This window comes from Zonotrichia leucophrys, chromosome 4, assembly GCF_028769735.1.
Source record: "Zonotrichia leucophrys gambelii isolate GWCS_2022_RI chromosome 4, RI_Zleu_2.0, whole genome shotgun sequence".
NCBI classification, from domain to species: Eukaryota; Metazoa; Chordata; class Aves; order Passeriformes; family Passerellidae; genus Zonotrichia; species Zonotrichia leucophrys.
In genome coordinates, this window is record NC_088173.1 from 66,085,292 (window position 1) to 66,107,767 (window position 22,476).

General features: G+C 45.1%; 1 protein-coding gene across 3 annotated transcripts in view; it reads right to left on the reverse strand.

Annotated features, from left to right (window-relative positions):
* Positions 1 to 22,476, reverse strand: part of FGFRL1 (fibroblast growth factor receptor like 1) — a 170,172-nt gene that overhangs the window by 106,305 nt on the left and 41,391 nt on the right. The gene's annotated exons all lie outside the window — the stretch shown is intronic.

The following is a 22,476-nucleotide window of genomic DNA, read 5'->3' on the forward strand; positions in this document are numbered from 1 at the left end:
AGGGAGAGGGTATTTTTAAGTAAAAAATGATCTGACTATGCTGACTGTGTATGAATCCCAGTCACAAAACCAGAAGTAGTTTTGCAGATGGAGGTTGTTACCTGATTTTTTTCCCTTAACTTCCATAGTAACCAGATTAAGGAACTGCTGGCAAGCCTCAGTAGCATTTCCAAAACCATATGTAGGAACAGTATGGCAGGAATAGAAAGCTATAGAATATCAACAGCTACATGGCCCCAGACAGCTGTCTGTGAGAGCAGAAAACATGGGGTTAATGGCTCTTTTATACTTTTCTTTTAGCACTTGCAGACAACTGAGGACTGGTACGGAGATCATTGCTGGAAATTCTCCATGCAAAGAGACACGCTGATCTTGTGAAGTGTCAGCAACACTCAATTCCCATTAATTTTAAGGGAGATCAAAGTTGTCAAGCATTTTGTAGGGTATTCTAAATCTGTGGACAGATAGGCTCCCATCTCACTATAAAAACAGGCTGTCCCCCAGCAAACCCCTCTCACACCTTTATTTATCCATGCTTTGCAATTTTCCAGCTTAAGCACATAAAGAAGAACAAAAACCCAGTTGTCAACCATCTGATACTACAATAGTTGATTCTTAAGGAATATATACTTCTCACATCCTACTACCATTATTTTAATGTTCAGATGTAAAGGAAAAACTTCACCCATCCCCACCTTCTTCCCCCTTAACCAGACAAATAAGGCATTCAGCTTGTCTGAATTTAAATTTTTATTGGAGCTGATCCAGCAACCAGAGCGCATTGCTAGAAGCCAAGGTCCCGCTTCCTTCAATACACCTCCTTCATTCTGACTCCCTGCTTTTGTACAGCTTTGGTAATCTCAATCTGTGGTCAGGGATAGGATAAAATTTCAGCTATTTCCCCCCTCAACTGCACAGAACCGGGCTTGCTCTTAAATCAAAAGCCCTGCACCCTAAACCTCTGGTTAAGTACTTAACTATAGGCAAAGTCTTTGAAATCATCACAGGCTTCTTTTTCTCTTTTTCTTAGATATAGTGCTGAAAACCACAGAAGTGAGCCCAGATCTCAGGAATATCAAAGGTATTCAGAGGAAAGTGGGGGAAGTGGGCTCATAGGGTGGCTCCCCCAGTGCTTTCTTGGCCTGATCTGAAATAGATGGCATTACCAGTCCTCATCAAAAATGTAAAATTTCCTCCCTTGTTCTCTAGGGCATGAGAAAATATTGCAAACTTTCCTGGAAGCATTAGGAGGAGACAGCACCTGCAAGCAGAAGTCACTTTTCTGTCACTGCCTTGGTGAATGACCTCCACCTTCCTGCACAGGATGGTGTGGGCTCCCACATATCTTCTACTGATGTTTAGATTTCCCTCTCTCAGTACTTCTCCTTTTCCCCTCTCATTCCCTCTACAAATAGTAATTCAAGAGCCACGATCACCCCTTTGCTTGGCTTCAGGTCTCTTGCATGGGCTAAAGTTACCTCCAATTCTCCAGCATGGTTTGGGGAATTTATTTATATTCTGTGTTCTGGAGATAGACCCCATGTCTTGCCAAGGGCTCTCACGGGTATTACAAAAGGAACACTGACAAATATTTATGGAACCTAAAGTGAAATTCAAGACACTGTTAAAATAAAGTTTGCTTTAGGTTTTTTTTTTTTTTTTTTTTAATTCTCCTGAAGAATTGACCTGGCTTTTTTGGCAAAAAGACTAATCCAAATGCTATTGGTATCTTAGCAGCTCATAAGAACCACATGCTTCAAATAAAGCCATTACTATCAGACATGCTGAGTGGTTCAATTAAACAAATATGAAAATAGACACTTCATCCTGCTTTAACTAAGTGGGATCATTTCACTCCTGAATCCAGAATGACAATGAAAATGATATAGTATTTATAGAGCAGCTTTTTATCCTGAAAGATCCCCAAGGATTACACAGACCCTGCTTCACACACTACTGAGATGCTGCCCCTTCCAGGGAGGAACACATGAGCTGTCCCACTGCCCTGAGGAATGGCACAGGGCAATGCAGACAGAGGAGCAGACAAGAATTCCACATTCAGCTGAAACTATAGAAAGGAATTTAAGCACACAGAATAGAGAATGTTTAGGCTGGAGCACATCCAGCACAGAGGAGGTATAGTGATCTGGTGTTTCAAATACAGAAGTTAAGGCAAAACAATAAAAAAGTGCTGGTTCAAAGTATCCAAAACCCAAAATTTAGGGAAGAAGGGGAAATGTCATCTTGAAGGTGAACAATTTCATTCCTTCCACTTCAGTTGTGCATGGGAAACTCTCTAGAAGATGTTCTTGCTCACCATTCCCTTCAGGAATACAAGAACCAGGAGCAATAATTCTTTGCATAGCTGCCTGTTCACACAAGGATGACACAGGATATATTATGAATTAAAGGCTTCAAAAAGCTTTATCTGGTGGTCTCACACACATCACAGACAGGAAAATACCGGGTCCATCTACATCACACATTGCAGCCAGGATCCCTGCTGGCATCTCTGCCTCATTGCACATTATCTGCACTACAAATAAATGCAGCCTGTGGGGAGAGAGAGAGACTTGCCCAAGGCTGCCCTGTGAGTGTGCAGCAGCAGCATCAGGATCCAGTTTTGACTGCCAGTGCTCACTGTGACAAGCAGGTGATGCCTCCCCACTCCAGGACAAATCCCCATGACTTGCATGAGGAGCTCAGCAGGCCACAGTGTAAAATGTCAAAAGGTGCCCAAACATTTTCCAGTAACATTCTCTTTTGTGAAAGACAGAAAAGGACAGCACTGATTTATGGAGCAGCAGCATGGCAGGTCATGGTAAACAGGGAAAATCCATCTCTTTAAGAAGTTAGGGACACGGTGACACGACATGAAGTCATGTGGGCACACACCAAATGTCAGCTCCAAGGGCTACAGCAAGGACTGGAACCAGCTCAGTGTCAGGAGTTCAGCCTGTGGATGTGCTCATGATGACACATCTGCAAAGAATCAGTCACAGCACAATTTGGATTGGAAAAGACCTTTAAGATCAAGTTCAACCATTAAAACAGCACTGTCAAGTCTACCACTAAAATCATGTCCCTACAAGTCACATCTGCACATCTTTTAAATCCACTTAGGTACAGTAAGGAGAAGAAGCCATGAAAATATTACTAGAAACATCCCCCCAGCACAGAAATGGGAAAGAAATACAACTGTGCCATGAGAGGTTTTACCTGGCACACAGACTAGCAGTGGCATGAGTCTCTCTGCAGAACAATTAGCAGAAAGCACCAATCTTATAAAGCCTCTTTCTTTCTTCCAGTTCATTTAGCCTGAAGTAGAGCAATCAAGACTCTTCTGGCAGGATATCACATTCTCAATCTGCAACCACTTAAAGGAAGAGGACAACAATTGCAGAGAGATGTCCCAGGAGAAGAAATCATTGTACAAGTGAAAGGGATTTCTTTGGAGTGACTTTCAAATAATCTGAAGCTGCTCTTTCTCTTCTCTTCTCTTCTCTTCTCTTCTCTTCTCTTCTCTTCTCTTCTTCTTTCTCTTTCTTTTTCTTCTTCTTCTTCTTTCCTTTCTTTCTTCTCTTTCCTTTCCTTTCTTCTTCTTTCCTTTCTTTCTTTCCTTTCCTTTCCTTTCCTTTCCTTTCCTTTCCTTTCCTTCCTTTCCTTTCCTTTCCTTTCCTTTCCTTTCCTTTCCTTTTCCTTCTTCCTTTCCTTCCTTCCTTCCTTCCTTCCTTCCCCCTCTTCCTTTCCTTTCCTTTCCTTTCCTTTCCTTTCCTTTCCTTTCCTTTCCTTTCCTTTCCTTTCCTTTTTCATTTCTTTCTTCTTTCTTTTTTCTTCTCTTGTCTTTTGTCACTTTTTTCCCCCAGTACTGTACTACACACCTTTCTTTTTCTAGTCAGCAGTTGTTCACAAACCTCATGTTCTGTGGTTTGAATGAAATAATTAAGGCAGGTAATAATGTACTGTGAGAAGGAAGGGGGTGACTCCATGGCCCTACAATCTCCAGGCACTTTTTCCTCAGAGGGAAGTGGAAAGAGCAAAATGAAAATATTCAGATTTAAGAGATGACAAAAGAAGGAAGATGTGGCATGCTGTGTAAAGAAGACTTCAATGGCTCTACAGACTGCCAAGAGCTAACTCTATTCTCTTATTTATATGTATTTTAGGGTGCTTTCAGTACTCCTGGAACTCACATCACTGACAGCAGATGGAAAAGTGCCTCTATATAGAAATTGTGCATTTTCTGCCATGACAGGGATTGTGTCCTCAGGTATGGCAGAGAAGGAGGGTACAGAGTTCAGCCCTGTCTGGCCTGAGGCTGCACAACACAGGGCAGCAGAACTCCAGACCCACACAGCATTGCAGGAAAAGGCTGTGGGATAAATCATGGCTAAACAGGTAAGGAAAATAGGTGCCAGCTCTGCTTTGGGAGGTGCATTGGACTGAGGCCACCAGCTCTGCTGCTGTTTTGGAACAAGAAACCCTCTATTTTCACCCTTGAGCAGCAGCCAGGTTGGACTAAAGGGCAGCACTCTGACCTGGAAGGAACTTTGTGCAGCAGCCTGGAGGCGAAGCAGCCCACAGCACCCACGGGAGCCAGGATTTCACACAGAGCCACTCTGTCCCTCTGTCCTGTGTGAGCACGCCGCTCATGGTGAGTCAGCCTGTGCCATCCTGCGAGCCAGGGTGTCAGGAACACACCCAACCCAGAACCCAGGGCATGGTGAACATCTGCAATGCCGCTCTCTGAACTGCAGCGCAGGGCTGTGCACAACAGCACACACCTGCAGGACATGGAGATGTGGTGCTAAGGGCTTTGCACAGATGGGCAGCCAGAATTTGTGCCTTGGAGAACCTCTGGCTGGTGTTCAAGGAAAGAAACCAAGGCTGGCAGAGAGTGTTCCTTCTCTCTGCCACCCTCCCAGTGCCTTTAGGAAGGCACACTGTGCTCTGGCTGCTGCTGATGCACCTCTGCTGATGCAGCCATGCAGCAGCAGCATTGCAGCAGCTGCTGCCTGCACAGCCTGAGTGCTCCTGCTGATCTCCCACTCAACTCCTCTGAGCCTGGAAATCCCAACAGGCCATCCAGGCTGTGCTAAAATACAGCGACTGTTGCTGGAAATGAAGGCAAAGTGGAAAGGGCAGAGGCAAAAGAGGATGTTTAAACAATGCAACAAATGACTGAAGATGCTCAAAATTATTTAAAATCCATTTTTATAAATAAAAAAAGATTATTTCAAAGCTCGGCATCTTACAATCAGTTTCTCTGCATATGTATATACACACAGCATGTAAAAATACTGCATTTTATCACATCTCTTTGCAGATCAGGACATGACATCAACCTACATACAAAAAATCCACGTGTGTGAATTGCCATATTTCATGAGAGTAGAACTTTAGCACTGGGTTACTGAAATGTGTGATGTGACTCCACAACCACGAGGGCTCCCTCTCTGTACCATGAAATCCATGGCTATTTTAGCACATGCAGAGCCTACTTTCTGCAGCAGCATGATATCACCAGTCCCACATTCAGAGAATAATCATGGCCTTGTCTGCCCTGCAAAAACTGACTCCATAATTCAAAAAAAACCAGCGCAGTTCAGCCAGCAGCAGCAAGAGCACTGCTCTAGTGCAATACTGGACTCAGTTGTCTCTAGTGTTGGATCATCTAATTCTGCTCAGAGTGGGGTAAGAAAAACCATGGGGAGAAGCTCCCAAACCCCAAAACCCCCTTGCCATAGTCTAATTGCAGCAGCCATGAAGAAAATGAAGAGAAAATGGCTTCACAGTCCCCAGATATTTTTGTGAAATGTCAAAAGAAAACTTCTATTACAAAGAGGGGGAACAAAAAATAATGAAAGTAAGAACCTCAGCATTTTCTTAAAACTTTAATCTGTGAACATTTTCTATCTGGTCAGATGTTCCAGCAGCAGTTCGGGAGTGTTTCATTTCAATCCTGGCAGCTGCTATTCATTTTTTATCTTTTCAAGCTTTTTTGTAAAAAAGTAACCTAAATTGTAGATTAAACCCAAACTACGCCAAATCAGACAGTCTTACATTTCATCTGAAGAAAGCAAATGGCAATCACAACCTCCCTGGGAGACAATTTTATTCCTACCATTCTTTATTTGTACAACAATTAGTCTTTTTCTGATCCAAGATAAAGTCCCCCAGGCACAGTTGTGAAACATGATAATAGCAGAGTGCTGGGTTTTTTTTTTTTTAATGAACTTGATGAATGACCAAAATCAATCATTCCCTCAAAATTTTAGCTATGATGAGCTGGCATCTTCCACCCTGGAAGTGTTGCCTCCAAAAATTCTCAGCTAGACCCAAGGGTGATATAGGAGCATCTTCAATTTCCATGTCTCACAGCAGTTCATGGGTGTTATGTCATTGCATGGTGCTCCAGCAGCTGTGCACTGGAACAGCCACGAGCTGCTCCTCTCAAACACAGAATATGTAACATTTCATGCACATCAGACTTCAAAAAGCAAAAGGAACCCCTTCTCCTACATGGCAATGTCAATGAGAAAGGAAATGAGCTGAATTCTTTCGTGCCCAGAGCCAGTGAGCTGTGACACAGGGCAGCACAGCAGCTCCCCACGTCAGCCAGCCAGGAAGAAAGGCACCGAGACTGTGCCAGATGCATCTTCTCATTTCACTGGCATGCAGGGATGGGTGAACACGTCAGCAGTGCTCCCCTGCCCTCTGGGCAGGCCCCATCCCTCCATTCCCTTCAGGGAAAGTGAAACCACAGCAAAGGGACCTCCCTTGGGAGGCACCTGGGAGGCTCCCCGTGCAGAGGTATCTGTGTGGCCTCTGAGATCTTCCATTCCTCTGCACAGATTAAATAGAGGGAGAAGCACTTGTGCTTGGAATTCCCTGAATTTCATTACCAACCACCCAGGGCTCAGCCAGGGCCAAGCTCTGTGGTTACTGCACAGCCACACTTTTATTTTGGGGTGATGAAGGACCATTCACTGCTGCTGGGGAGCCTTGAGGGGTGGGATGCGGGTGGGTGGGTGCCTCCACAAACCAGACACTGAACCAGACTCATGCAAACAGGTGAGACCCTCAGTGGCACAGCACTTGTCCTGCTCTTGCAGTGCTTAACCTGTGCCAGCTGCTGCCTGAGCCATCTCCTCCAGGACCTGGCAGAGGCATAATTCAGTCTGGGGAGGCGTGGGACCTGCTCTCCCTCCCCACCTCCCTCCCACCTCCATCCACCTTCCCTGCTGCTAGGTTATGTCAGCCCAAAACCTCCTCTGGGGAGGAGGAACAACAGCTGGTTCTCTCCAAGCCATCTCACCCAATTAAAGAAAACTCTGCAATCAATGCTTCCATGATTTTATTGTTGATGGGCGCACAAGGCAGAGGAGGAGCAGCCTCACCCTCCCTCAGCTGTGCTCTAAAAAATTCCTGAAAAAAAGGCAATTGAACAAGAAGTTACCACTTGTAGCCTTTAGTTTACAAGAGCAGAGCCAAGCTGGTAATATTAGGGTTTACAAAAAACCATCCAAGATGCCAACTGTGCCCTTTTCATCCTGAGTTAATGGTATCAGTATGTTTTCATGTAGTCACAGCTTCTGGAGTCATGGGATAACACAAAAGGATGAACCTTAAGGAATTTTTTTAGCTGTTGTGGTGACAAGCTTGTGGAAAGCTTGAGAATTTGAATTCTTAGCCAGAAAACAAGTAACCAGTGCCTAAATGTGAATTTTTAAATATCTTAATATCCTCTTGAGTACTGGAGACTGAGTCATGGTTCTGGGAAGGGTAACATTACAGCTTTATGGTCTGCTGCAAGACTTGGCTGGGATGAAATCAGGTTTTCTGTAATAATTTGGAGCCTCTGTTCCCTCTGTGGAGGGGATGGTCCTCAGCAAGTAGCAGAGGATGCCTGCCTATTAAATTCACATTAAATTAATAGAATAAACTGCTTAGCAGTCTTCACAGATCAGGACAAGGCAATACATTTAAATGCCTGTGCAGATTTAGGCATCTATTATTAAACACTTTAGTCTGAAGGCTTGGCCCCAACTCCTTAATGTTATTTCTTCCTTATCACTTAGGTCTAAATTCAAATCTCAAAATGATCCTAGTGCCTGTAAAGTAACCTGAAATGGAATGAGATGAGCAGTGGAAGAAGGATCTTGCACCAGGGACATAACAAGGTCATATCAGAAGAGCAATTCTGAGCAATTCTTAGGCAATCCCAAGTAGGGTCCCTCTAGCAAGACATAACAAATTCAGAGTGAATCTGAGATCAACAAATCTGCACTTGGGCAGGTCAGTGGCTGAAGCTGCACAGATCACTTGAAGACAACATGCCAACTGTACTTTTTACTGTGCCCTGACCTCCACCCTCTCCTCCCCTCCCAAAACATAAGCAAGCAGCATTTCTGGAGAAACTCACAAAATAACTTTCGGATGTTCACAAAGCAAAGTATGACATGCTGAGGGACATGGCAGGGGTTCCCCTTCTTCCCTGAGCCCCTTCACCCATGGATCTGCAGAACCCAGGCTCCAGTGGCTCCAAGTGATGTGTTCTCTGCACTATTATTCACTCTAAGAGTCAGCTCGTGCCCATCAGGACACATTTGGACAGACCCCCATATCTCCATCCCACACAAAAGCCCCCCTTCTCTTGGGACAGAACCCTCAATTCTGCATCCCCACAGCCTGCTCCTGCTGTAGCCCCCTACACAGCACTCCCACAATCCTTGTTATTTATTAACAGAGCCATATATTCCCTGCCAAGTCCGTTTCCCCTTCACACAGCTCATGGGGCCATTCAGCTCTTTGCCAAGCAGACCTTTCAAACACAGAGTGTTACAACTAAAAGGGCCCTTGTAGTTGTGCAGTGTTGTGAGGAGAAATGTTTCTTCCCTGACACAGGTACAGCTCCAGCCTTGCTCATGGGGAGCACAGGGATATTGCTGCTATTTCCCCAGGGCACAGGGAGCAGGCTGGGGACACAGGTCCATTCCCAAGGGGACAACTTGATGGCCTGGATGTGGCAGGGCACAGTCCACCCTTATTATCAGCCCACAGCTGGGAGACAACACTTGGGATTTTAGACCTGGGTTCATCTCACTGGATGATTCTTGATTTTGCAGGAGACATTGCACTCAGCTCTGAGGAGTCTCTGCTCTTGGATCTGAAGCTGCTCTGGAGGAAGGGCCACAATCCAGCCAAGCTGGCACAAAGTGCTCCACAAAACTCAAAACCCTGCTCACCTGCAAGCCCTCACACAACAGCAGCTCAGCCCTTGCAGGAAGGGATTCCTTCCCTGTAAAACTCCCCAGTAAGAGTCACCAGCCTAAAATGCCCTTCCAGACACAGGGACCTCAGCAGGACCCACCAGGCTGCTGCCATTGGGCATGGAGAGCGGGAGGCAAATGCACTTTGATTATCAGTCATCCTCATTACACTGGCAATCAGGAGCAGGGAGGGGCTTTTCAGGAGCCCTGGATGGCCTGGCAAGCACCACTGTGCTGAAAGATGAAGGGACTTTTGCTCCCCAGCCAGCCAGCAACTTCAAAGCCTTTTTCATTCAGTTGCTGTTGGGGCAGCACACACACACACACACACAACTGCTGTTAAGGTATCACCAGCCCTGGCGCAGGTCAGCGCTGCCTGACTCAGGCTACAACTGCCTGCTGCAAACACAGGGCACACAGCTTGCTAAAAGGGTTTTTATCTACACACAGCTAATGCTCTGTGCCCAACAGAAACGCTGCAGAAGGGACCAGGAGAGATTCTGTGCAGCACATTACGCAAGAGGTCGGGTGAGATTACAGCCAACCACTTCCAGCTGCCTGCATTTCAGTCAGGAGATGCCAAATTGAGGGGAAGCACAAATTTGGGATGAAAGTATATCAAAATTGATCTACTGTAAAAAATGTTTTAGGTCTAGGATAGAAATCTGTGTTTCTCAGAACAGCCACAGCCCAGATAAGAAAAATCTCATTGCAAGCCCTGTAATACATCAATGACAATAAGAGTTACATATGTTCTCACAGCTCTAATGCACCTGTACAGCTTTCCTCTCTTCATGCCCTGAGGAATACTGGCTTTACAAAAGTAATAAAGAGCTCCAAGAAGTGAGACTGGGAGAGCATCACCTCAAAACAGCTTGGCTGGTGAGAACCAGCTTCCCACCCACCCCAGTGATTTCCCTCCCACAGAATAAGCTGCTGCACCTTTCTGTCTCTTTCAGATTCTTTCCTTGCCAAAACATCACCTAACTCCAAAATGCAATGATAAAACTGGAAAGCTTTCTTGTGATAAGAGAATCCGAATGATCTCTCTTTCCTTTAGAATCTAAGGAAGATGTTTCTCACTTCCAAAAGTTTCAGGATCAAACTCTATAGTGGCTTTTATAGGGGAGTTCCCTGCAGTATCAAGCCCCAGCTAAGGTATGATGCAACAGGTAAGTGCAAATCTTCAAAGGAGAAAGGGTGAACTGTGAGAAAGAGCACTATCATAATTTTGTACCATGAGACAAACATAATAAAAAAGCAAAACACATTAAAACTCTTGTTAGGCCAGTTGTTTGCTAGTTTTTCCCTGAAGTATTAAAAGAAGAGAAATGAAGATACTTAGTCACGAGGTTTAAGCCCATGGTTCCCTTTGAAAAGAATTTTCACTGTCCTGTGCTCTCAGCAGATTTTTGTTGAGCAGTTGAAAGATGCTGTTTTCAAAGGCAGGACTCAGCCCAGTTAATTGTTACACCTCTTTGTGCTGCCTTTTCTTTCAACGAGAAGCAGCTAAAGGTTTGCAGGAAGGAGCCTCGGGGCTGCAACAGATGTCATGAGCCACTTCCTACAAATTAGAAAAGGAAAGTAACCCCCTCAGGTTAATTATGGGGAGAGGCCACACACAGAGCTGTGTAATGAGCCTGTGGGATGGAGAGAAGGCAACTGCTTCATATTGGATTTCAAGAGACAGAGCATGAAATCTCTGGTGCTGCCTGCATGCTTTCACAGAGCCGGAGCAATGCCTCCTGCCCGGGGAGGACACAGTCCTGCTGGCAGGGCAGAGCTAAGGGAGGACAATGACACTGCCCAGCCACCCTCTGAGGACGTTTCTCTGTGCTCCTGCCCTCCAAGGCTGCCACAGCACAGGGGACTTTGCACCTGCCTCCCTATTTACACAGGTGCAAGGTAGTTAGAAAGCCGTAGCCTAAGGACCAAAGTGTAAAGACAGGGACTTGGCTGACCTGGATGTTGTTGTTTTCCTGCTGGGATGAATAGGCCAAAGTCCTTTCATCTCTCTCTGCCTCATTTCCCCATCTATATAATGGAGATGGCGGTATTTATTTTCTTTTTCTTTTGTTTTTGTTTTTTTTTTTTTTAAGAAGTGGCTATATTTTCACGAAGGGAAAGCACCAGAACAATCCTAGCTAACATCATCACCAAACAGCCCTGTAGCAGCACAGGTTATGCCTTTTTTCTCTCTTTTTTTCCACTGACCCAACCCCAACAGGTTGGTGGGAGCCCATCTTGTTTTTTAAAACTGTTTCCTTGGGTACTGGGTCACTTTTAAAAGTCACAGATGCGTGTTTAAAGTAAATTTGTGCAGCTAATCAATTGTAACTCAGCCCTGAATGTTAGCTGAAGAATCAGCCCCATGTTTCCTTCCACTAAAATATACATTTATGGTCAGGTTAGCATGACCTGACAACAAAACCAGCAAGGACAAAAACAACCCTGAATGCACCAGCTAGAGTGCTAGAAGATTTATTTTAGTGGGTGGGAAATAGTTTGATGTTTATTTAAACTGTGATTTGCAGATGGGGCCAGGGGGTGTTTAAGTGACATTTAACGGGTTTGTCTTCAAAAAAAGGAGAATCCTGGCAAAAAACTGAGCTGCAGCTTCACAAGGGAAGGCATTGCTGTTACCAGAGGAGAGGTCACTGGGACCCAGGACACCCTGCACAGGCACAGCTGAACCTCCTGCTGCCAGGATGGCCTCAGGTCCTGAAGAACTGGGGATAAGTAACTGTGTGCTTCAAGGAACTCGTGCAGGGGCCAGGAGGAATGGAACAGGTCAACGTTTTCAGGCCAAGAGGGACACTTTGCTGACATTCCATCTTGTGGGGGAAATAAAGTGAAACATTTTGGGTTTGTTCCAGTGAAGAACAGTAGGGTATTTTTGGTCTCAGCAAAGCAATGGAAGATAAATCTGCCATAATAACAGCTCCTCCTGCAGCATCTTCCCAGTTGGGTGCACATCACCTCTGACACTTTCGTTGACTGGGCTCAAAAAGGAGGATGAGAAGCAAAATCTGAATCATTTCAAATCTCTCATAGAGCATGACCAGTGCAGAATTATACACAGTGCCCCCACTGACAAAAGCACTGAGCACTGCTTTGTGGCAGTGCATTTTCATCAACAGCTCTATCTTCCAAGTGCACAGGAGGATATTCACACTAAAAATGACTACTGGTCAATGAATGTTAGATGTCTTCCAATTTTTCCACACCCAGAAATCCAATCTCCAGACTTGAACTGACAGTTTGCATGTCATCTTACTTCCCACTTCTTCAAAAAGCAGGCATGCCAAATCCAGCCTGGTTTCAGCAGGTAGATTAGAGGCTAAGAAAAACTGGTTTTCTTGAGGCAGGATTAGCTTGAGGTGCTTCTGAGATAATCTGTCTGCCTTCCAGGCACTCTCTAAATACTCAGAGGCACCCATTTGTCATCACTGCTGCACCTGACCTGCAGGGTGGGAGTGTGCATGCCTCTTACCTTGTGTGTGCATCTACTGGGGAGGATAAAAACAATTTGTGGTCTGCCTGTAACAAGCTGAACACCAGGACTGCTTAGATACTGCAGAGACATATTGTGTGATGATCACTCTGTCCCAACAGCCCAGGGTGGCACAAGCTGAGTTTCAGGAATGTGGATGGTAGATTCAAAAAAATGAATCTGTTCAGCAGTTTCTTGAAGTAGATATGAGGGGCACAAGCACCACCTGGACAGTTATCAATGTCCTGTTAAGAGCAACAGGATGGCAAGCCAGCCTGGAAAACTAATAAAAATAAAAGTCCTGCTCATACTTGTACCAAATTTTCTTAGGCTCAAAGGGTTTCTCTAAGATTTGAACAAATAATAGGATCAGAGGGTTTTAAGACGACTCACATAAGGGGCCCGATCCAGCCCCCAGTGCAGCCAGTAAGTTTTTGAAAAAGAAATCTCCGACTTAAATCCAGCTATTGTGATTTCCACCAGCTGAGGATCTCTCACCCTGCCTGCAATGGGAACATGCCCAGGCTGCCTGCCAGCACTTCTGGCTTTGCTGCAGTAGGAGTGACGTTCAGGTATGCGTGACCACTCACCATCAGATTTCTTCACAATGACAAGCTTTGAAGTCAGAGCACTTTGCTCTCCTTCCACAAACCATTTTCACTCAAAACAATAACTATTTAAATGGGAGCCTCACCAAAGCCATTTCAGATTTCTTTTTTTTTTAATCTTCTTTGTCAGTGGTAAAATATAGTTAAATCCGTATAGGCTGGATATCCCAGCACTGAACTACTTCCAGTGCTGGGAGAGAAGACACCAATGACTTCACCCAATATTACACTGAAACCTAGAAAGAATAAAAGTGAGCAAATAACTCTTTTTGCTGAAAATCTTGTAAAGCTCCTCCCTACAAAACCCACTCAAAGTTGTCTTTTCATAGCCAGCGGGGCTGCTAGAGGCTTGAATGTGATTTGTGGACCTCATCCTGCCTATTCAGAGCAAAAGATAACACCTGCGGGAAGCAGGGGAAAGGTTAAAACCTGGTACCTCTGTGTTTTCCTAAGTGCAGAGCTTGGCACCAGAACAGAGCCTGGGAACAATGGCAGGAGCATTGTGCCTGTTTTCTTTTCCCTTAAAGTAACGTTTTTGCTGCAGTGTCATCTTTCTGCTCAGCCAAGCAGGCGCTCTGGGTCAAATCAGCTGCGTGAGCCGTCAGCAGATTTTTCTGGCCCTCTCAAAAGATCTTCAGGCATTGTATTAAGAAGCCAAATCGGTGAGAAAACAGGAAAAAAAAAAAAAAAAAGAAGTGGACAGACTGCCCACACGTTTTACCGGTCAGGCGCTCGCATGACTGTGAAATAATCAGCATTCTTTTGGTGAAATGTAGCAGCTTTAAACCAGCAATCTGGCTTCCCTCTCTGGAAAACAGCGTGCTTTCTCGAAAAAGCTAAACCCAGAGTATTACAGCCTGACAGCTTCAAAATTCCTCAGACCTCCCACAGGAATGGCTCACAAAAGAGCAGGCTGGATGTCATCCACCCATCCCAGGGAAACAGACCCTCTGATGGAAAACCCTAAGGGAAGGCATAATTTCCATTTACACCATCTTTTATGTTGTGGCTAAGTGGCTTGTTTATAATTGCTGGATTTAGGTGAGAAGGGCTTCACCTCTCCTTACAGTTCCTGTAATGCAGCTTTGGGGCCTGTTGGGTCACTTCCCAAAGAGAGAAAATAGGAGAAATTTTCCTAGAGTTCTTTCACATGTTTTGGCAGGGATTCTGCAGCAGACACAGACACAAAGAGCACAGAGGACAGTCCCACTTTCACAGCCCTTTGCACAAGCCATACCCAATTCAGGGAGACACTACACACCAACTTTGCAGACAGACAAGAGGCACAGAACAAAATTCATCACTATTTGCCAGGATTTCCATAAATCCATAAAAAAAGAATCAGCATTTTTAAACTGAAGTGGCATTTTAAAAAAGAAATGGCATTTTTTTAAAAACCCACCTTTTCTATACAAAATTTCTTCAAGGGCTATTGCTATCCCAAACAAAAGAAATTGAGGAGTTACATATGGCACTTCCACACATAACAGCTACCACAAATCCCTGTGGTTGTGGCAACAGATTGCTTAAATTGATGAAGACAAAAGTTTAATTGCTCATAATTTTGCCACACAGAACCATTTGGTCTAAGTCTTTCCAATGCCTGGGACATATAACTCCATTCTTATGAGAGAAAAATAATAGAACATCTAATTAGAAATTCTATGATTTGGCATATTCACACATGAGCTGAATTAAGGCAGAAAAGGACATCTTCAATTCTCTGTTTTGCAACCTTACTAAATCGTTCAATTTGATTTTATGTATTTGTAAATTTATTTAATTTATTTAATGTAATGGTAAGTGAATGCTAATTCCTAGTACTTGGCAAGCAGAGGAGTTGACTCAATCATTGCTGCACATTAAGTAAAACATTATGGCTTTAATTTCTATTTGAATAGTACTAGAGGAGTATCCTCCAAGCTTCCCTGCTGCCTCTTCTCATGTGAACTTCCTGCAGTCTGGACTATAGTGAAAGCCAGATAAAATCATTTCTGAAAGGATACGGAGGCCTGAAATGCAAATCAGGGGAAGGAGTCCTCAGAAAGGGGTCTTCACACAGAATTGGTAGGTTATCAGGTCTTTACCTGCCTGGTAATCAATCCTGGTGCCTGATCAGCTCCAGGGGATGGACCCAGAGGAGCACAAAGGCTCTTTATTCCCTGCGCTCACGGTGTGACTCTGCTGCAAAGCCTGGTTTGCTGGGAAGGGCAAGGTGGAGCTGGACACGGGGCCTATCGGGTGACGTTAATGCTCAGTCAAGATATGGACCTTGTGTTGGAGCGAGACAGACAGTCTTTGAAGAACATAATCTGTGTTGCCAACAATGGCTGGAGTGAAAGGAGCTCGCTCTGGTTACCTCAGAGGATGGACTGGTAAAGCAAAGTTGGATTCTTATCAAGATGTTGGGTTTGGGTTTTTTTTAATCGTTGATTCATATGGTAATGGCTGTGAATACACAATGCAAGGTCTTCAAAGGGAGGAAACATAAGAAGGGTATAGTTTCACCCAGTTCACCTTAAGGTTCCACACTTTTGTCCTGTGTGATTTTTTTTTAAACACATAAACCCTGCTATCCTTGCAGGGACAAACTCTATCCACGTCTTTTCAGCTTCCCTCCAATTCCAGTTGGACGCAGGCTCGCCAGCAGCAGTGAGCAGCAGCAGCTCTCCTGGGGTGCTGTGTTTCTCAGATTGACCTTAGCTCTGTTTACCCTTGCTTCCAAAGTTTGGGCCAACATCTGCTAAATAAACAGCTGAGTGCTGAGGCTGTGGGGACAGGGAGGAGGAGTTAAAAACAAATGGGATTGTGCTGAAATGAGAGAGTAGAGAGGGGAGCTCTAGAGAGATTGTTGTGGGTCAGCACACACAGGCAAATCCCTTTGCATCAATAGAAAACCTTCTTCTGACATCTCTGACCCAGTTTTCAAGCATGCAGAACATAGCTATCCAAAGTTCACGTTTCCAGTTCAGATTGAAGCACTCTCCTAAATTCCCAGACAAGCCACACTGCTCTTTCTTCTGTTTCATCTCCATTTCCAGCACACTGGAAATACCCAGGTACTTCAGCCATGCAAGTAGGGCAGTAGCTTATATTTAAGACAGCAGAATATCTTTTTCTCTTCCACCAAAATTCAAATTAATCATCCCAACAGTTTGGCAAGCATGGGGGATAGAAAGGGGTTTTCAAAGCTAATGGTGGGTTCACTCCAACACATCACAGTTTAGACCATCACTACCACCAACCACAGCATTTCACAAGCCATCAGAGCTGCTCCCTGATACAAGAGGTGTCTGACTATCTATGTCACACTTAGGACTTTAGGTCTGTGCATTGGCCTGCACAACATCACTGGAACAGGCTGCCCAGGGAAGTGCTGGAATCACCCTCCCTGGAAGTGTGCAAAAGGTGTGTGGATGTGGGGACATGGTTTAGTGCTGAACACAGCAGGGCTGGGTGAACAGCTGGGCTTTTACATAACAATTCTATGGTTCTATCCTGTGCTTGTGTTTCCTTAGCTTTTTGGCAACGGCATCCCAAACAAAGTTCAACACTCCTGGCAAGTGTGAGGATGCTCAGCACAGATCAGGTGTGTGATGTTGTCTCACATCTACAGCCTCCCTAATCTGAATGTCCTTCCTAGGCCACTATCCAGGCACTAATCCTCCCCTTATTTACCAGCAAAGTGCTCCTTAAATAACTGCATCCTCAGTATTCAGCCTTTAAAGCATCAGGATTAACATCCCTTAAAAAAATAAAAACTGGGTAATATGAGAGCAGATATTCCCATTATCCACATATCTACATATTTTTTAATCCCAACCAGCATGTGGTCCTGGTATTATCTCATGGCAGTATGTTCCAGAGTTTATCTGGAATAACTTTGCTTTTCATCACCTTCAAAGTTCCCTGAATATTTCCTTGTTTGTGGGTCAGGCTGCTTTTGGCTTTCTGGACAGCTCTGTTCATACTCAAGGCATCTGAGTAACAGATTCCATCTACTCTAAGACACTGAAAAGAAAAAGAAGGCAAATGAGGCTCTCCTGGACAGCAAGTTATCCAATACACAGCGTTAGTGGAACCAGCACAGTGTCATCTGAGGTGAACACAAGACCAAGAAAACAATCTCAATACTATGCAGGGCTTTATAGCAGATCTTGAAGCCCTGAGCAATCCAAGGTGGCTAATTAGCCAAGAAAATCGAGTGAAATGCAACATTTCTTAATCAAAGATGACAGCTAACCATGAATCTGCTTTTGATATGAAAACTGATTGTTTACACAAGGAAAAGTGGTGCTGAGTTTGAGCAAAGCATCATTGGCTCAAGCCAACCACACAGAGAAATTGGGTGGAGCTCATTTTGTCTGAAAGCACCTCACTGAGCCATGCTGGAAATCGTCAGTGAGCATGAAGAGATGGGGACCAGTAAGGTGAACTGGTCAGTGCCTGGGCAGGAAACCACCCAAGATCAGGGAAAAAAGGACAACCTCTAGGACCTTCCCTAGCAGAGTTCTTCCAAAAGGACCCACAGGGCAAACCTTGCTAAAGGGAATCACTGACACTTTTGGCAGAGCATAACACAGTTTTTAGAGGCTGGGAGACTCTGTCTCAGGGTCCCCAACCCATCCACCACTCCAGGGGCAGAGATAGATGCCACATCTCTCCAGAGAAAGCTGATTACAGAAAACCTGCCATTTTCTACTGGAATTATTTCTATGAAGCATCACTGTCCTTGTTTCACACCTGAGAAGCTCATCCCCATGCTGGTGATGGCAAAGACAAAAGGGATTTCTCTCAAATCAGTCAGGAAAGTGACTGATTCACAAAGATTTAAATGATGGTTTGTTAAGTGTCAGATGAGAGAAGAGTAACCATCAGTCTTTCTCTCTCTATGGTTACAGCCTTGAACTCCTCTACAGGAATGGATCTCAGGTACATCAATCATACATTGGGATATTTAAGGGTTAAATAGAGATTACAAAGCATTTTCTCTGCTGGTGAGAATGCATTCAAAATCTATTACAAATAAAATTTTTAAAATTACAAAGGAAGCTCTACTGATAACTGTCACAGTGAAAACTCCCTGAACTAAATTTGTAATCAAAAGCGGTAAAATAGTAATCTAAGGCTGTTCAGTTCACCTTTAAAAGAAGAAAACTGGAAGAAGGAGGGAGCTGAAATCTGTGTCACTCGATAGCTCCTGGCAAACTCTTCCTGGCTTTATGGTTATGCTTCTAAATCCTCTCAATTTAATGGTGTAGGTTTCCCTATTTTTAGATCACAAATTAAGGCAGCTCTGCTTTTTCCCCTACATTATTTTCTAACCAGACCATGGTTATTAAAGTTAGCAGGCAAAGAAACGAGAGCGCCCTTTATATAAAAAAAATTTAAAAATAATAATAAAAAAAACCCCCACTGCACAATCAGCATAACCACACGGCTGGAGAAAGAAAATCACTCCCAGGGGCTGACAGAGCTCTTGAGTTTCCACTTCAGCGGCCCACGAGGCAGCTCTGCTGCTGGGACTCCCGGGCCCCAGAGGTGCCAGGACGAGTGACGGAGGAGCTGCCTTGGCACAAGGCTCCCTCCAGCACAGGTCACCCTCAGGGCTGCACTGAGTGTCAGCCCACAACGCTTGGGCTGGACTGAGACCAAGGAACCCCCAGTTTAATGCAGTAATCGGGGTAAATTTGGCACCTTGGGGCCTCCTCTCTGCCCGGCCGCAGCAGGCCTTGCGAGGTGTCTGCGCTGTGAGGGCACGCTGTCCTCCAGATTGTTTTGAAACAACAAGAAAAAAGCTTATCATAATCCTGCTGGCAATTAGAGCCTGGCTGGCTGCAAAGTGCAATGCATTTATCAAAACCTCCTTTGAAGGCGCTGAGGGAAGTGAATTTGAAGCTGTTGGGGACTGCAGGAGTAAGAGAGCCCAGCTGCTCCCGGGGAGCCTGGACTGAGGCGAGGGGGCAGAGGGAGGAGGGAGAATTTCCTCGTCTGGGACACGCACGTTTTCCATCAGCCTGTGTGTGTGTGTGAGGATAAATAACATTTTATCTCTCTCCCTGTGTCTCTTGAAAGCTCGGCCAATTACAGCTGGCACGCTTAGGGGGCTCTTCCTGCAAACTTTGCCAAAAAATTAACCACTCCTGGAGCAATAAATCATCCCAGACCAGGCTTCTTCTGCCCTCATCCCCACCAATGTGAGAAAAACCCAAACTTAAAATTTTTTTTTTAAAAGTTGCCAGTTTCATGAATGTCAGGAGGCCAAAACTGGCACCTTTTGCCTTTTTTAAACATGCATCAGCACGAGCTTCCCAGAGGCAATTCATACACAGCAACATGTTGAAGGGGCTCACCTGTCCTTGCCGTACAGTGAGGCTCTGGTTCAGCAGCATGAGGTGGGATTAAAAGTGTAGTCTTGTAAAAACCATCAAAAGTAACAGGCTCAGTTCCCAGAACCTCTTCCAGCACAGACTGGGTACTGGCATCTGATTAAATTCTCTAGACTCCCTTAATTTCCAACCTAGCACCCACTGCTCTCTCTGCAGCCCTCCAGACCTCTGGACATGTTTTTCCCTCTCCCTTCTATTCACAATTCACAAGTCTCCTTCAAGGGCAGGGGGAGGAAAATTGTTTATGATGCTCTCTCTTTTCATGTGCTTCTCTGTGTCCAGTGTGGGCATGCAACCCTTGGCCACAGCTTGGAGCAAGAGCATCTTCCCTCTGAGCACAGACTATCTCCCTGGATTTTTATGCTGTAATGTAAGTTCTGTTCCTCCAGCAGGTAGAGAGGTGGATGAGGACACCAAACCTCCCCTGCCTTAGGGGGAAGGAGCTGAGCCCAGCCCATGGTGCACCCACCCAAAACTGCTCTGGCTCTTTGCAGAAGCATGTTGGCACACACAAGCCTTCAGCACAAAAAAGGGGTGTCAGAATAGGGAGTAAAAACCATGGGAGAATGGGAATAAGCAGATGAGAAGGTAAAGATGCATTAAAGATTAATTAAATTGTCCTGAGCAAACTGTCTGCACAGAGCAGGACCCCGTGTCATCCCCCTGCATCTCCACATCCCCTTCCAAAACAGCCTTTCTCCTCCGCAAGGTTTTGTTCATCCAAAACCACTGAACAATCGTTGCCTTGAGTATTATTTTAATCATTCCCAAATGCCTTTCCTTTGGAAGATTCCTGCTGAGATCCCAAGCTGGGTTCTCCACCAGAGTAAATCAGCCCAGCTACTGTAATGGGGCTGCTGATTTACATCTCCTAGAGACCCACCCTCCTCCCAGCCAACTCCACTCCCTGAGCTCACTCTGCACAAACCTCCTCTAAAAACCTCCTGGCAAAACCTTGCTGCGCATCCTCCCCTGCACGGGGCTATTCTTGGGATTTAAGGAATGTGGACATGATGCTGCTATGAAAAGGGGCACTGTACTGAGTTTATACATGGGGAGGTTGCAGGGATGAGAGCGGGGTGTAGTGGCCTTACATCTGTGACAATGTTACAGGGATGACAACGGCAAAAAAACTTTGATCAGTCCCAGAGTACAAATGCAGGTTTATATCCTTGCCATCTGGCAGAGTATCATGTTAAGAGCTGAGCAGACAACAGTGGCTGCTGCTACACAGTGTACTAAATACCAATAAAAGCTGAATGGATCTGCAATAGAGCACACTTTAGAAATAGCTGTGAAAGGAAAATCTAGGCCACTAAGTGCTGTTAAAAACAATGTCCTTATATTTTTTCCCTTCCCCTTACTATTCTCCTCTGTTTTGCTTCTGCTCTTGGGATTCCTCTTCCCTCCCTTTTCCCAGCGCTGGTGGCTGCACAGAGAGGGATCAAGTGAAATGCTGAACCTAAACTGAAGGTTGTGTTCATTTAACAAGCACTGAATGTCGGTCAGGAGGGGCAGACTGGCAGCTGCCCTCACAGCTGAGGCCAATCCCCCTCCACAAATGGTGAAGCACAACATCCCCACAAATGGAGGAGGTGGCTGCAATCTCTCCTTTCCTCCTCTTCCTTCCCTACTCAGCACAAAGGCATACAGGACACACATTGACCCAGAGACCCATGGATAAAACCCTGGACCAGTGTAATCATTGTCTTTTGCACTTCTGCAGAGCTTCTTCAGCACAAGCTGCTCCAGTCATTCCCTGGGCCTTGCCCAGAGCAGCTACAAACTCCCAGCTATGATCAATCCACCACTGCTCTGCAAACATCTCCAATGCAGATGTCTCAGCTCAAATGCTTTTTACTAGAAACTAAGTGGACACACTCTGCCCTGCACTTTCCACATGCCAAAGCTCAGACACATACAGGAGTGCCTTACACATTGGTATTGAGGCTGCCAAGAGACAGACTGTCCCTCTGATGGGCATCAGGAGGGACAAAACCTTATTTCACTCATGAGTTCACCACAGCTTAAGGATATTTGCCCATGTTAGGAGCAAAGTCAGCAAGAGACTGGTTCCCAGAAATCAGTTTCAACACCAAGACCACCACTCCTGCTACTTAACCTCACAGGCCACAAACCTCAGCCCAAAATATCATTCTTCACACCAAGCTGTATAAAATGTCTCAGCCACCAAATTGTCACACAGACAGACACAACACAGAAATGCCAAGAGGGACTCTCCAGTGATGCACTGCAGAAAACACCAAGGACAATGGCACATTTTCTAAGGAACCCCATGGGAACTCTTCTCTCTGCTTTGGTATGCATTTCCCATTGAATTAGTAAGAATATTAACCAGCAATTAGAAGAAAAATTTAGCCTGGCACTTAGGTCTCATTGTTACTAAGCTTTCCTATCAGGAAATACAAGGGTCTCAGAAGGGAAGCAATGGAAATGATCACTCAAAACAACTGAGCAGGCTGCTAGACTAGACACTACAGGCAGCAGTCCTGACCTGGCAGGAAAAGCCAATAGCCCTATTCTTCCTCTTTGGCATCTGTGATCCTACAATTGCTCAGTCATTTCAATAAATCCTTCAGCACCTCTATTTGGTTTCATTATTTTATGGGCTTATTTCTCAGAAGAACTCACTGCCCATCATTCAGGCCAGCTTTTCATCTTCCCAAATGTGCTCAGCACCCAAGAGGCATCTT